Here is a 13936-nt window from a genome sequence, read left to right as displayed (position 1 = left end):
CCCTTCTTGCAACTCTTCCCTTCCTGCAACTCTCCCCTTCCTGCAATTCCTCCCTTTCTTACAATTCCCCTATTACTCAATTCCCCCTTCCTGCAATTACTCCCTTTCTTACAATTCCTCTATTACTCACAATTCCCCCTTCCTGCAATTCCTCCCTTTCTTACAATTCCTCTATTACTCACAATTCCCCCTTCCTGCAATTACTCCCCTCCTGCAATTCCTCCCTTTCTTGCATTCCTCTTTCTCACAATTCCATCTTCTGATAATTACTCCCTTTCCACCATTCCCCCTTCCTGCAATTACTCTCTGCAATTCCCCCTTCCTGCAATTCCTCCCATCCCGCAATTACCCCCCTTTCCTGCAATTTAAGAAATGCTGATTTGAAAATGCTTCACTGATGGCTTCCTCCTCTCAAGACTATGATAAAAAAAAAAAAAAAAAAAAAAAAAAAAAAAAAAAAACTATGATTCCCCAGAACTCAAATTTCTTTCATAAAACAATTTTAATATAAATTCAAGTTTGTAAAATGCTCAAAACTAAAGCTGTTATTAACTATTTGGGCTATATTCTAGACTAAGAGTACGAGGTAGTTAATTACATCTTTTGTATATATATGCTAAACTTAAAACCAATACACAAGAGATTTAATATTTTTGATAATTATTTCAATGTTTTGAAACAAAGATGCTCGTTCACTGGATTGCAAAAATAAACGAACAGGATTTACTACTGCAAATAAGCATTTGGAATGTTATAAGTGACGAGAATTATTTAAATATTGACATTTTGGGAAAATTATTAACTTTACGAAAAACACAAACATTTGATATGAGGTTTTGATATTAAACTTACAAACACCTCAGAAAAAGAAGTTTCCAAACAATCTAAAATTTATATTTTATTGTGAATATAACCTTAATTCTATGAGAGAGAGAGAGAGAGAGAGAGAGAGAGAGAGAGAGAGAGAGAGAGAGAGAGAGAGAGAGAGAGACATACACGATTCCCTTCACAAATATTCAAAATGATTCTATTCATGACTTTCCTTACTACTTGTTATACAAGATTACAAACAGTTGCTCGTAAGAAATCTAAACTTAAGTAAAAAGTAAAATCTTGATTTAGTTGTCCCTTCGTCTCACTGTATTATAGGAAAAATTATTCAAATTACTAGAATTTTATATGAAATTCTCATTTAAGCAAAATATGACATTATTGCAAGAGGGAAGGAGATATGTCGACTATTTTGGAACAAAAAGTCAAATTCTTCCCTTTTTTTACTTTTCTAGTATATTAAATAATACCAATACTTATGCACGTGTTGGTTACTGAAATATGATAAGCTATTCCCCTCCCCCACCCAGGAAAAAGAGCGCGCCACACTTTTTGGTCCAATATCTTCTAAGAAAATCATCTTTTACTTTTTTGAGAACATAGTCCTAGGTTCTAAGAAGACATAGGCCTAGAATCTAGGAGAACACAGACCTAGATTCGACTTTTTTTAAAAAGAACATTCAATGACAGTTGCTAAATAATTTGGTGACGAAGTCTCTCGAGAGAAATGAAATGGTATACAGAGATGAAACGTTATAGATAACAAAAGATGAAATGGTATAAAGGCGTGAAAGGGTAACATAGACACAAAGATGAAAGGGTATATGCAGACAAAAGATGAAATGATATAAAGTTAATGTAATGAAAGGTTATATTCACATGCAATTTAATATATATCAATATACAGATTGTAGAATGAATTTCAATCAATTGCTCAAATTATGATTAATGTTCATTTTTCCTTCATAGTCACATTTAGATAACTTGTTTACAGCATTTTACACAATTCTAAAAATGATAATGCCATCTAGAGGAAATTGACATTGATTTAACAGCTAGTTAATCAAAACTGAAAACTTAACCAGCAAATTTCCTAGCAAAAAGTCCTTCCCCATTTACATTTGTTGTCTTAATTGGTTGTTAGTTAAATTTCTTCTATTGCCAAACACTCTTCCAATAATACATATAAAATTGATTAATCTATGATCACATAATATTACCGACTAATTATTCAAACAGGTAATAAGAAATCATCATCATTCAGTATATCAGGTATCCACCACTTAGTTTAAAGCAAACTAAACGATGAATTAATAATCAGGAAATTGCAATCAGAATTTCAAGTGAAAAAAACTCATTAATGTTGACCTGGACCTAATTCTTGGTGTTTACAGTCTACTATAAAAAATAGCCATACGTGTAATTTTTAACTTGAAGATGCACAAAATTAAAAACTAACAAAAATTGGCTTCATATACACTGGCATTTTATAACTCGAAGAGAAAAAAATATAGCTATTTTTACTAATTCGACTTAATAGCTTCAATAATTAAATTGTCGGCTTACAGAAATAAAAACACTTTGATAAATAAAAATAGAACCAATCTAGCAACATTGTTCTAAAAGCTTATATTTCTTATTTACTGTAACTCTACTAGTTTTTTATCTTTAGTTAGTGATTTGTATTGAACCTATGGGATATAAATGGAGTGACCATCGTAACAGTAATTGCTATTAAACCTATGTGATATAAATTAAATGAACACTAACAGTTAGTAATTGCTACTGAACCCATGGGATATAAATGGAGTGACCATCGTAACAGTAATTGCTATTAAACCTATGTGATATAAATTAAATGAACACTAACAGTTAGTAATTGCTACTGAACCCATGGGATATAAATGGAGTGACCATCGTAACAGTAATTGCTACTGAACCCATGGGATATAAATGGAGTTACCATCATAACACAGTAATTGCTACTGAACCCATGGGATATAAATGGAGAGACCATCGTAACACTGTAATTGCTACTGAACATATGGGATATACTGTCAATGGAGTGACCATCGTAACAGTTATTGCTATTATACCTACGGGATATAGATACAATGAACATCATAAGAGTGATTGCTATTGAACTTATGGGATATAAAGGGAGTGACCATTGGATCAGTTAGGCATTACTATTGAATCTGTGGGATCTTAATGGAGTGACCATCGTAACACAGTAATTGCTACTGAACCTATGGGATATACTGTAAATGGAGTGACCATCGTAGCACAGTTAATGGTTGCTATTGACCTTATGGGATATAAATGGAATGACCATCATAATGATTGCTATTAAACCTAAGGGTATAAATGGAGTGCCCATCGTAACAGTGATTGCTATTGAACTTATTGGAATATCAATGGGTTAACTATTGTAACACATTGATTGCTATTGAACAAACAAAATATAAATGGAGGGACCATCATAACACATGACCCACAAAATTGGTCAATTGGGCATTTCATGATATTTGCAATATAGTAGTGTTATTATGATGCTCCAAAAATGCTTTATGATCGACTGGCCTCTTCAGTTGAGACTATTTGGTTCTTGCTTGCAAACTTTCTGTAAACGTTTCCTGTTAAAAATCGCAGAGCATTCGCTGCTGATTTTCATCGTAAGTGCATACTTGCTGTTTATTTTTCTGCATTGAGCAGGAGGATATACGCACTTTCCTCCTTTTTTTGAGTGTTATGGTCTGAAAAATAAATAAAGGATGTTAATTGCACAGATATATAGGTCTTAAGATATTTTACAGTGCCCGTCTATATCAACATTATACATTTGATAAAAGGTTCTGCATGATCAACTATAACTATGAAATATTCTAATGTATCAAAAATAAAATAGAGGAAATAATAATATAAGACATGTCCATGAGATTTATGATAGGAAATATTATAACTAAAAGAATATCTTGTAATCGTGGAAAAATATTGTCTTCTATATCCTAATAAGGAAATATCAGACTACCTTATTGACTGACCTCAGATCATCCAATGTCTAATAGGAGCTCTCCCTAATCCTTAGGAGCTCACCCCCTAATCCTTAGGAGCTTGCCCTAATCCTTAGGAGCTCCCCCCTAATCCCTAGGAGCTCCCCCCTAATCCCTAGGAGCTCCCCCTAATCCCTAGGAGCTCTCCCCTAACCCTTAGGAGCTCGACCTGATCCTTAGGAGCTCGACCTGATCCTTAGGAGCTCCCCTAATCCTAAGGAGCTCCCCTTAATCCTTAGGAGCTCCCCCCTAACCCTTAGGAGCTCGACCTGATCCTTAGGAGCTGCCCTAATCCTAAGGAGCTCCCCTAATCCTAAGGAGCTCCCCTAATCCTTAGGAGCTCCCCCTAATCCTTAGGAGCTCCCCCTAATCCTTAGGAGCTTCCCCTAATCCTTAGGAGCTTCCCCCTAACTCTTAGGAGCTCGACCTGATCCTTAGGAGCTGCCCTAATCCTAAGGAGCTCCCCTAATCCTAAGGAGCTCCCCGTAATCCTTAGGAGCTTCCCCCTAACCCTTAGGAGCTCGACCTGATCCTTAGGAGCTGCCCTAATCCTAAGGAGCTTCCCCCTAATCCTAAGGAGCTCCCTGTAATCCTAAGGAGCTCCCTGTAATCCTAAGGAGCTCCCCGTAATCCTTAGGAGCTCCCCCCTAACCCTTAGGAGCTCGACCTGATCCTTAGGAGCTGCCCTAATCCTAAGGAGCTCCCCTAATCCTAAGGAGCTCCCCCTAATCCTTAGGAGCTCCCCCCTAATCCTTAGGAGCTCCCCCCTAACCCTTAAGAGCTCGACCTGATCCTTAAGAGCTGCCCTAATCCTAAGGAGCTCCCCTAATCCTAAGGAGCTCCCCGTAATCCTTAGGAGTTTCCCCCTAACCCTTAGGAGCTCGACCTGATCCTTAGGAGCTGCCCTAATCCTAAGGAGCTCCCCTAATCCTAAGGAGCTCCCCTAATCCTAAGGAGCTCCCCTAATCCTAAGGAGCTCCCCGTAATCCTTAGGAGCTCCCCCTTAACCCATAGGAGCTCGACCTGATCCTCCAGGAGCTGCCCTAATCCTAAGGAGCTCCCCTAATCCTAAGGAGCTCCCCTAATCCTAAGGAGCTCCCCTAATCCTAAGGAGCTCCCCCTAATCCTAAAGAGCTCCCCCTAATCCTTAGGAGCTTCCCCCTAATCCTTAGGAGCTCAACCTGATCCTTAGGAGCTGCCCTAATCCTAAGGAGCTCCCCTAAGCCTAAGGAGCTCCCCGTAATCCTTAGGAGCTCCCCCTAACCCTTAGGAGCTCGGCCCTGATCATTAGGAGCTCCCACTAATTCTTAGAAGCTCCCCCTAACCCTTAGGAGCTCCCCCTAATCCTTAGGAGCTCCCCCTAATCCTTAGTACCTTGCCCTAATCCTAAGGAGCTCCCCCTAATCCTTAGGAGCTTCCCCCTAACCCTTAGGAGCTCGACCTGATCCTTAGGAGCTGCCCTTATCCTAAGGAGCTCCCCTAATCCTAAGGAGCTCCCCGTAATCCTTAGGAGCTCCCCCTAACCCTTAGGAGCTTGGCCCTGATCATTAGGAGCTCCCACTAATCCTTAGGAGCTCCCCCTAATCCTTAGGAGCTCCCCCTAATCCTTAGTACCTTGCCCTAATCCTTAGGAGCTTGCCCTGATCCTTTGGAGCTCGTCCTGATCCTTAGGAGCTCCCCCTAATCCTTAGGAGCTCCCCCTAATCCTTTGGAGCTCCCCCTAATCCTTGGGAGCTCCCCCTAATCCTTAGGAACTCCCCCGCTAATCCTTAGGATCTTTCCCTAATTCTTAGGAGCTACCCCTAATCCTTAGGAGCTCCCCTAATCCTTTGGAGCTCCCCCTAATCCTTAGGAACTCCCCCCCCCCTAATCCTTAGGAGCTCCCCACTAATCCTTAGGATCTCTCCCTAATCCTTAGGAGCTCCCCCTAATCCTTATGAGCTCCCCACACAACCTTAGGAGCTCCCCCTAATCCTTAGGAGCTTCACCCTAATTCTTAGAAGCTCCCCCTAATCCTTAGGAGCTCCCCCTAATCCTTAGGAGCTCCCCCCTAATCCTTAGAAGCTCCCCCCTAATCCTTAGGAGCTCCTCTTACTCTTTCAATTTATCCCTGAAATTCCCTCTAAGAGATACTAAAAATATTTATGAAAAATTAAATGCACAAATTCTAAGGTAAAATAGGAATTATTGACACTAACAGTTTCAGGTGGAGAATATTACATAGTATACGAGAGAACAGTTCTCTGTAAATGAATGCTTAAATGTAGTGTTTTCATTCTAATAAAAAAACTATCTGCTACTTCCTAAATTTATCAAGTAAATGTATAATTTTTGTAACTAAAATACCTTACTATATTTTCCTTACATATTGTATAGATCCTCCAGAGTAACTGCAGCTATCTTATCATATTAAGTAATTAGTTTAAGTAGATTTTATGGTTAAATCTTCAATCAATTAACCAACTCATTACCTCTGCCAATGAAGTTGGGAGGAGGCTTTGTTTTTGCCCGTCTATGTCTTTTTGTACATGCATACATATACCAAGGCACTTCCCCCAATTTTGGGGGGTAGCCGACATCAACAAATGAAACAAAACAAAAAAAGGGGACCTCTACTTGCTACGTCCCTCCCAGCCTGACAAGGGACTCAACCGAGTTCAGCTGGTACTGCTAGGGTGCCACAGCCCACCCTCCCCCGTTATCCACCACAGATGAAGCTTCATACTGCTGAATCCCCTACTGCTGCTACCTCCGCGGTCATCTAAGGCACCGGAGGAAGCAGCAGGGCCTACCGGAACTGCGTCACAATTGCTCGCCATTCATTCCTATTTCTAGCACGCTCTCTTGCCTCTCTCACATCTATCCTCCTATCACCTAGAGCTTTCTTCACTCCATCCATCCACCCAAACCTTGGCCTTCCTTTTGTACTTCTCCCATCAACTCTTGCATTCATCACATTCTTTAGCAGACAACCATTTTCCATTCTCTCAACATGGTCAAACCACCTCAACACATTCATATCCACTCTAGCTGCTAACTCATTTCTTACACCCATTCTCTCCCTCACCACTTCGTTCCTAACCCTATATACTCGAGATACACCAGCCATACTCCTTAGACACTTCATCTCAAACACATTCAATTTCTGTCTCTTCATCACTTTCATTCCCCACAACTCCGATCCATACATCACAGTTGGTACAATCACTTTCTCATATAGACCTCTCTTTACATTCATGCCCAACCCTGTATTTTTTACTGCTCCCTTAACTGCCCCCAACACTTTGCAACCTTCATTCACTCTCTGATGTACATCTGCTTCCACTCCACCATTTGCTGCAACAACAGACCCCAAGTACTTAAACTGATCCACCTTCTTAAGTAACTCTCCATTCAACATGACATTCAACCTTGCACCACCTTCCCTTCTCGTACATCTCATAACCTTACTCTTACCCACATTAACTCTCAACTTCCTTCTCTCACACACTCTTCCAAATTCTGTCACTAGTCGGTCAAGCTTCTCTTCTGTGTCTGCAATCAGTACAGTATCATCCGCAAACAACAACTGATATACCTCCCATTCATGGTCATTCTCGTCTACCAGTTTTAATCCTCGTCCAAGCACTCAAGCATTCACCTCTCTCACCACTCCATCAACATACAAGTTAAACAACCACGGTGACATCACACATCCCTGTCTCAGCCCCACTCTCACCGGAAACCAATCACACACTTCATTTCTTATTCTAACGCATGCTTTACTACCTTTGTAGAAACTTTTCACTGCTTGCAACAACCTTCCACCAACTCCATATAACCTCATCACATTCCTTCCCTATCAACTCTTATCATACGCTTTCTCCAGATCCATAAACGTAACATATACCACCTTACCTTTTGCTAAATATTCATATCTGCTTAACTGTAAAAATCTGATTCATACAACCCCTACCTCTTCTAAAACCACCCTGTACTTCTAAGATTGCACTCTCTGTTTTATCCTTAATCCTATTAATCATTACTCTACCATACACTTTTCCAACTACACTCAACAAAAAAACTTCCTGGCCACAATTTTACTTATAGAGTAGCGAAACTTTCAGGGATTTCGTGTTATGATTAAACGTGAAAGCGATTCAATTTTGAACGTCTGAGGTCAAAGGTCAAGGTCAAGCAAAAAGGTGACCGAATTAACCTTATCTTAAGGCCAAGTTCTCACATGGTTATAAAATAAGCTACCGTAGTGGAGGTCTGCCCTCAGGGTGCTCTTATAGTTCTACCTAGATTCACCATCTTACTAATATTGCATTGAACTATGGAACAACTTATCAGACTGATTCATTAACCTACTGTAGTCTCGATTATTAATAAATTTTTTCTTTTTTTTTGCTTAATGTATATACTTCATCCAATGACTAACCTATTCACCACTATTAAACTGGCAACCTCGTCTTATCAGGGTCACGTCTTTAACATGTTAAAACACAGAACAATAATACATGTCTTTTGCCCATGAATAATCATTGTTACCTTACTTAAACTAAAATAATATTTCCAACCTTATCCATTAACTATATAATCCTGCCTTTATCAACCATTAATTGTCATATCCTGCTCTTGTCCCTTGACCAAGCTATCACACTAACCAAATTATTAACCTTATTCTAAGTCAACAAATGAATTATTGTTCGAATATTATAATGTTTGGATCAAGTAAAGATAAGCACCCCCATAACTGACTAGTATAGAAAAGCACCCCCGAATTTGTGCAAGTAAAGAATAGCACTCCCATATTTGAGCAAGTAAAGATAAGCACTCCCTGGTCTTGAATAAAAGCAAGTAAAGATAAGCACTCCCATATTTGAGCATGTAAAGATAAGCACATTATTATAATTATGGTTTAAACTTTAAACACAATAAATTATTTTGAAATTTTATTGATATATGAAATATAAAATGAAATATACAACACTGAAATAAGATGTCGAGTCCAGAAATCAAAAATACTTGTAAAAATTTAATTAAAATAAAACTGTCTTGCTATAGTTTCACAAAATCTATGAAACTTGTCGTTCTTGTTACGTTCGCTCCACATGAATTCATGCAAATAAGAGTTCAAAAATTCTCGTTTACATCCTATCATCCGTTTTATTCTTATTTTGTGTTTGTTCCAGTAGCTCTCTACTGCTTGTGTATGAACGCCTGTAGTCCTGTCAACAAAATTCACGGAGTGGTTAACTGTATGATGCGTATATCCAAGGTCCCTTTCAATGTTCCTGTATGCTTTCCATTGATCACTGTGAATAATTGTTCCAGGCATAACTACTTTCCTAATTATCGGCAACAGTGTTTCGGCATTGCGCGAATCAACAATCTCCATATAACCCAGGGATGGTGATGAAGTAGGATCTACTATTCCAAATACCCATAGTGGATTCTGGGGAGAACGTCCTCTATGGTGCTTTGGTTTATGGCTAAAACAAGATTCATCAATTTGTACCGTTGTGCCTGGTCCACCAAGCTTGATAGGGTTCCTTTCAAAATGTTTCAAGCAAATTTCACGAAAAAAGCTGAACATGTCAATAACTGTCACTTTTGAAACATTCAATAACTGTACGGTCTGCAAAACACTCAGTTCCTGACACCAGTAGAAGATTCCTTCAATCCACTTTTGTAAAGAAAGCTTTGAGCGATAAAAAAACGAATCTTTGCGAATTGATTCGTAGTGCTTATATTTACTGCATTCCTTAACTTGGCACTTCCAGACATATTTGTCTTGTATTGAAGAACGTTTTGTCCACTTCATTAAAATGCTACAATGAGGGCATTTTAGTTCAGCTCTCAAAAGTTTCTGCTGCTTCATCCAGTTAATTGCAGGAGTCGGGTCCTCAACCAACAGTGGCTTAAGAATTTCTTCATACAGAGAACGGTCCATGTTAAGGGTTTCTCTCAAGACTTTATACGACTTTCTGAGGTATATCATGCTAAAAAGTAAAATCTATCCGAACAGCAAAAATTATATACTCAAATAAGAAGAGAAAACAACTCGTTAATGTAACTATTTAAACTATTCAGAAGAGAAAACAACCTGTCAGAACATAAATAATCTATCAGAACAGCCAAAATGATATCCTCAAATAAGAAGAGAAAACAACTCGTTAACGCAACTATTTGAACTATTCAAAAGAGAAAACAACCTGTCAGAACAAATTAAATAATTTTGAGCAAGTAAAGAAAAGCACTCCCGAAATTGTGCAAGTAAAGGAAAGCACTCCCATATTTGAGCAAGTAAAGATAAGCACTCCCTGGGCCATGCAGGGGTGCTTATCTTTACTTGATCCTAATGTTTTTACATTACCGAATCTTTAGCAGGAGTCTGCATGACACTCATATTTGTAAGTTCATAGTATTTGGTACTCCTTTGTATGAATCTTAGGCTCACGTTATATATTGTAAAATAATTCAGAGACAAACAATGTCTTAGGTTAAGATGTGTATCCTGCAACCCTAAGGATTAATATCATCATAGGATTAGGTCTTAGAAGGTACCCACTTATGATCAGCCGGATTGTCCACACATGGTTTTAAAATCACAATCATACACAAAATAACAGTGACCAGGCAAGATAGGGAGACACCAAGCATACGTGTGTATAACCAGTGGCTGAAGTCAAAGTGGCTTATGTGTACGCTGGCGAGGGGTAGGCTTTTCCCACCACAAACCAGTTACTACTGACACCTTATGAAATTTAACAGGCGAGTTCCAGCCAAGCGGAAACCATAATCTTATCAAAGGACGATGGTTTGTATTTGTGTAGGAACATAGGAAATCCACCACTATCATTATCTTTTGACAATCAAATCAACCCTAATCTATCAGTAATACAATAATACTTTAGTCTTCTAACAAGAGCACTTAAAACCTTCGAATACCTTCATTACAATCTAGAATAAGTCTAACTAACAAATGTCAATGCAGTAAAGAAAGTCAATCCTAGTGTAATCTACTAACAAGTAGACTTTGCCTTGAAAACTAAGAATCAAATTATCATTGAAATTAAATGTAATTCATAAACTTGCCTCTCCTAATGCAAGCCATTGACAATCTATAATCATGAATCAATAAATAGGGCAAATCCAATTTCAATTTACTCAAAAGTCAATTAGACTTCAATCTGCTAATAAGCCAACATTTTTATTCCTAATACCATTCAACCCTAACAAACAATGCTCATTGATCCCTTACCTTTAAAACTCCAGTTACTATAGTAAGCTGGTAATCTTCATAGATTTAATACTCTCATTGAAGAACAGTAAAATTATAACCCTTCAATTCTCAGGGTTTCATTGCTCACTGCTCAAGATGCACCTGAAATAAAATGAAAATATTTTTAAAACACTCGAATTTTGTATGATATCACAACAGAATATAACAAATTTTATCAATTATCTTAAAGGACCTTTCAAAATGGAATGTTGCGGAATCATTGATATTAATGTATTGACTCTCATAAGTTTAGTTTCCAAAAGTGACAACCTATTGCCAGATATTTTTCATTCAATGAACAATATTAATAATCTACTTATCCTTAGTAACAATCATTTTTGGCTCAAACCATCAATTTTCATATATCTTAACTTCTAAAATTGCACAATTATTATGGATTCCAAGAGGGAAACTGTTTTACAGGAAGGGATACCATAAAAAGTGTATTACACCATGTATAAATGACAAACATAAATCACACCAAAACTATTGTGGTATGTGATGCCTGGGCTTTGGGTGCAAGAAACCTTGTGAAAGGCTGGGATACATCACGTCTAGACCATATTCGCCTAACCTACCCCAGGGTGCTAGATGGTTGTTTTCATTTAATAGTGTCTTCACCCTGTGTAACTAATCCTTTTCTTAATCAGTGATGCTACAATATCACTTAGTAAATCTCATATAGAGCTTCGTATGTACATCAAAATTACCTTATTAGACATCATTATAAATAGATTGTATTCCCCGAAAAGCACTTGTGACATGTCACAGCCGGCGAGTAAATGAAGATGACCTTATAATCAAATATTTTTAACCAAAAGCACTCCATAGGCTTTAAGATATGACTTACCTAGAATATTTTGAGACCTGTAGCATAGAAATTTAATTTAAAAGTTCAATACACTGTAGCTCAAAAGGTTAGTTAGTGAATATATCAGAAAAAGATTGAAATTTCCTAAACCCATCTGACAATAGCATAGATACAATCACTCACCACTAATTTCTAAAACAACAAAAAGTTGAGCCAACAATTTTTATTTTTTACATCTGTGTTGCTTTATATGTAAGTTATCATTCTCTTGCCCCTCTAAATTTAGAATAAAATATCCCCAAACAGTGAGTAATCAACTATTTTTTTTATTTTTTATTAAGGAAATTCCTGGTAGGTACGTAGGTAAGGGTATGGCATTCTAAGGGGAATAGGTAAGGGTATGGCATTCTAAGGGGAATAGGTAAGGGTATGGCATTCTAAGGGGAATGGGTAAGGATACATCAGTGTAAGGGTTGGGGAAGATAAAGATACAGCAGTCTAAGGTTGGGGGATTGATAAGGATATGGCACCCTTAAGGGGTGTCGCAACGTGGATGTAGCCCCAAGAGTAGTTAAGGATACAGCTTTAAGGTTAGGTTAGGTGGGGAACTTTAGGTTAGGTGGTGTTTGTGTTAGTTTCCCTTCTAAAATGTGATTTTTTAGTCATAACACCTGAAATTACAGTTAGCCCTTGATATTCGCAGAGGTTAGGTAGCAGAAAAGGTGGGAATAGTGAGAATCCGTGAATACTTGGTGCCCTAGGGTGAGTCAACTCATAACCTACTCACGCACTGCCCACTGACTAACATACTAAGTAACCCAATGTACATTCTAATATTGTATATATTTGGTTTCTATCACAGTATAAGAATTGCAATAGTGTATGAACACATTTCAGCAACTGTAAATGTACACTGTACTTACGTACGTACAGTACACGGTAACACTACATTATACAACACGAGTCATCGCTACACATATATAATGTAAGAAAACACTGTTGTTCCCATCTAATAACACTTGCTGATACTGAAGTGTATATTACTGTAATATATGTACAGTACTATCACTAAAGTACAGCTTAATTAGCTAAGGTAACACTTGTAAGTCTTTGCTGTTTTCGGCAGGTCAACTCGCACTGTTCTAACTCACCGTACATATAGCTTATATCTACCTTACTACTGTAAAGTACAGTTTTTCATATATAGTACTCTACAGTAGTTAATATAACAATAATGCTAATAGACAATGAATACACTAACATTAAAAATTAAAGGAATGAGTATCAGTACAGCACCACTAACCATTTACGTACAAAGTTCCATGCAATAAGTATGAAGCAACTCTTGTGCTGTTGACTGCTTGGCGCAGTAACATTGGAAATGAATGGAACGAGTATCAGTACAACACCGCTAAACATTTACGCACAAAGTTCTATGCAATAAGTCTGAAGCATGATGCAACTCTTGAGCCGTTGACGGTTTGGCAATTGTTGGGCACGTGGGGTAGCATAATGTACGTATCACTTTATACTAAAATCATTAAAAACCCACTTGATATGTACATGTTTTTTACATTACTTTTTTTGTATCACAACATGATTCTGCACAAAGTATTAAAGAGGGAGATGCACATGTGAGGAGAGACGATGCATGACCGAGGCCGAGTTAGTGAGAGATGGGGTGTTGTGCTGTACAACGCGAAGCATGCTGAGTGTAAAAAAAGCAAGGTAGGTTTGAAATCTTCTGGCTGCGAGAGTATTCGTCACGAAACAGCGAACACGCGATTTTCTATGTAATAGATTATACGGTTCTCAGTATAGTGAGCAATTGAATTTGCAAAGGTAAAACACACGAATATCGAGGGCTGACTGATACTTTGATGCCACTTACACGAACCATACATTTTTTTCAACTGGTTTTCTAGTGTTTCTTACGCATTTTTACCATTATCATTGCTGTAAATCAATAAT

At 37.9% G+C, this 13936-nt stretch overlaps 1 long non-coding RNA gene across 1 annotated transcript in view; it reads right to left on the bottom strand.

The window, feature by feature from the left end:
• Nucleotides 1-3417: 3417 nt before the first annotated feature.
• LOC137659434 (uncharacterized) overlaps nt 3418-13936 on the bottom strand; it is an 11682-nt gene continuing 1163 nt past the window's right edge. The window contains exons 2-3 of the long non-coding RNA XR_011047521.1: nt 11134-11256; nt 3418-3587 (exon numbers count right to left, since the gene is read on the bottom strand). This is a non-coding gene — a long non-coding RNA (uncharacterized lncRNA). The remainder of the gene's footprint in view (nt 3588-11133; nt 11257-13936) is intronic.

This window comes from Palaemon carinicauda, chromosome 20 (assembly GCF_036898095.1).
Source record: "Palaemon carinicauda isolate YSFRI2023 chromosome 20, ASM3689809v2, whole genome shotgun sequence".
NCBI classification, from domain to species: Eukaryota; Metazoa; Arthropoda; class Malacostraca; order Decapoda; family Palaemonidae; genus Palaemon; species Palaemon carinicauda.
The sequence above is the reverse complement of the archived record's forward strand: the minus strand, read 5'-3'. Positions and strand labels throughout refer to the sequence as shown.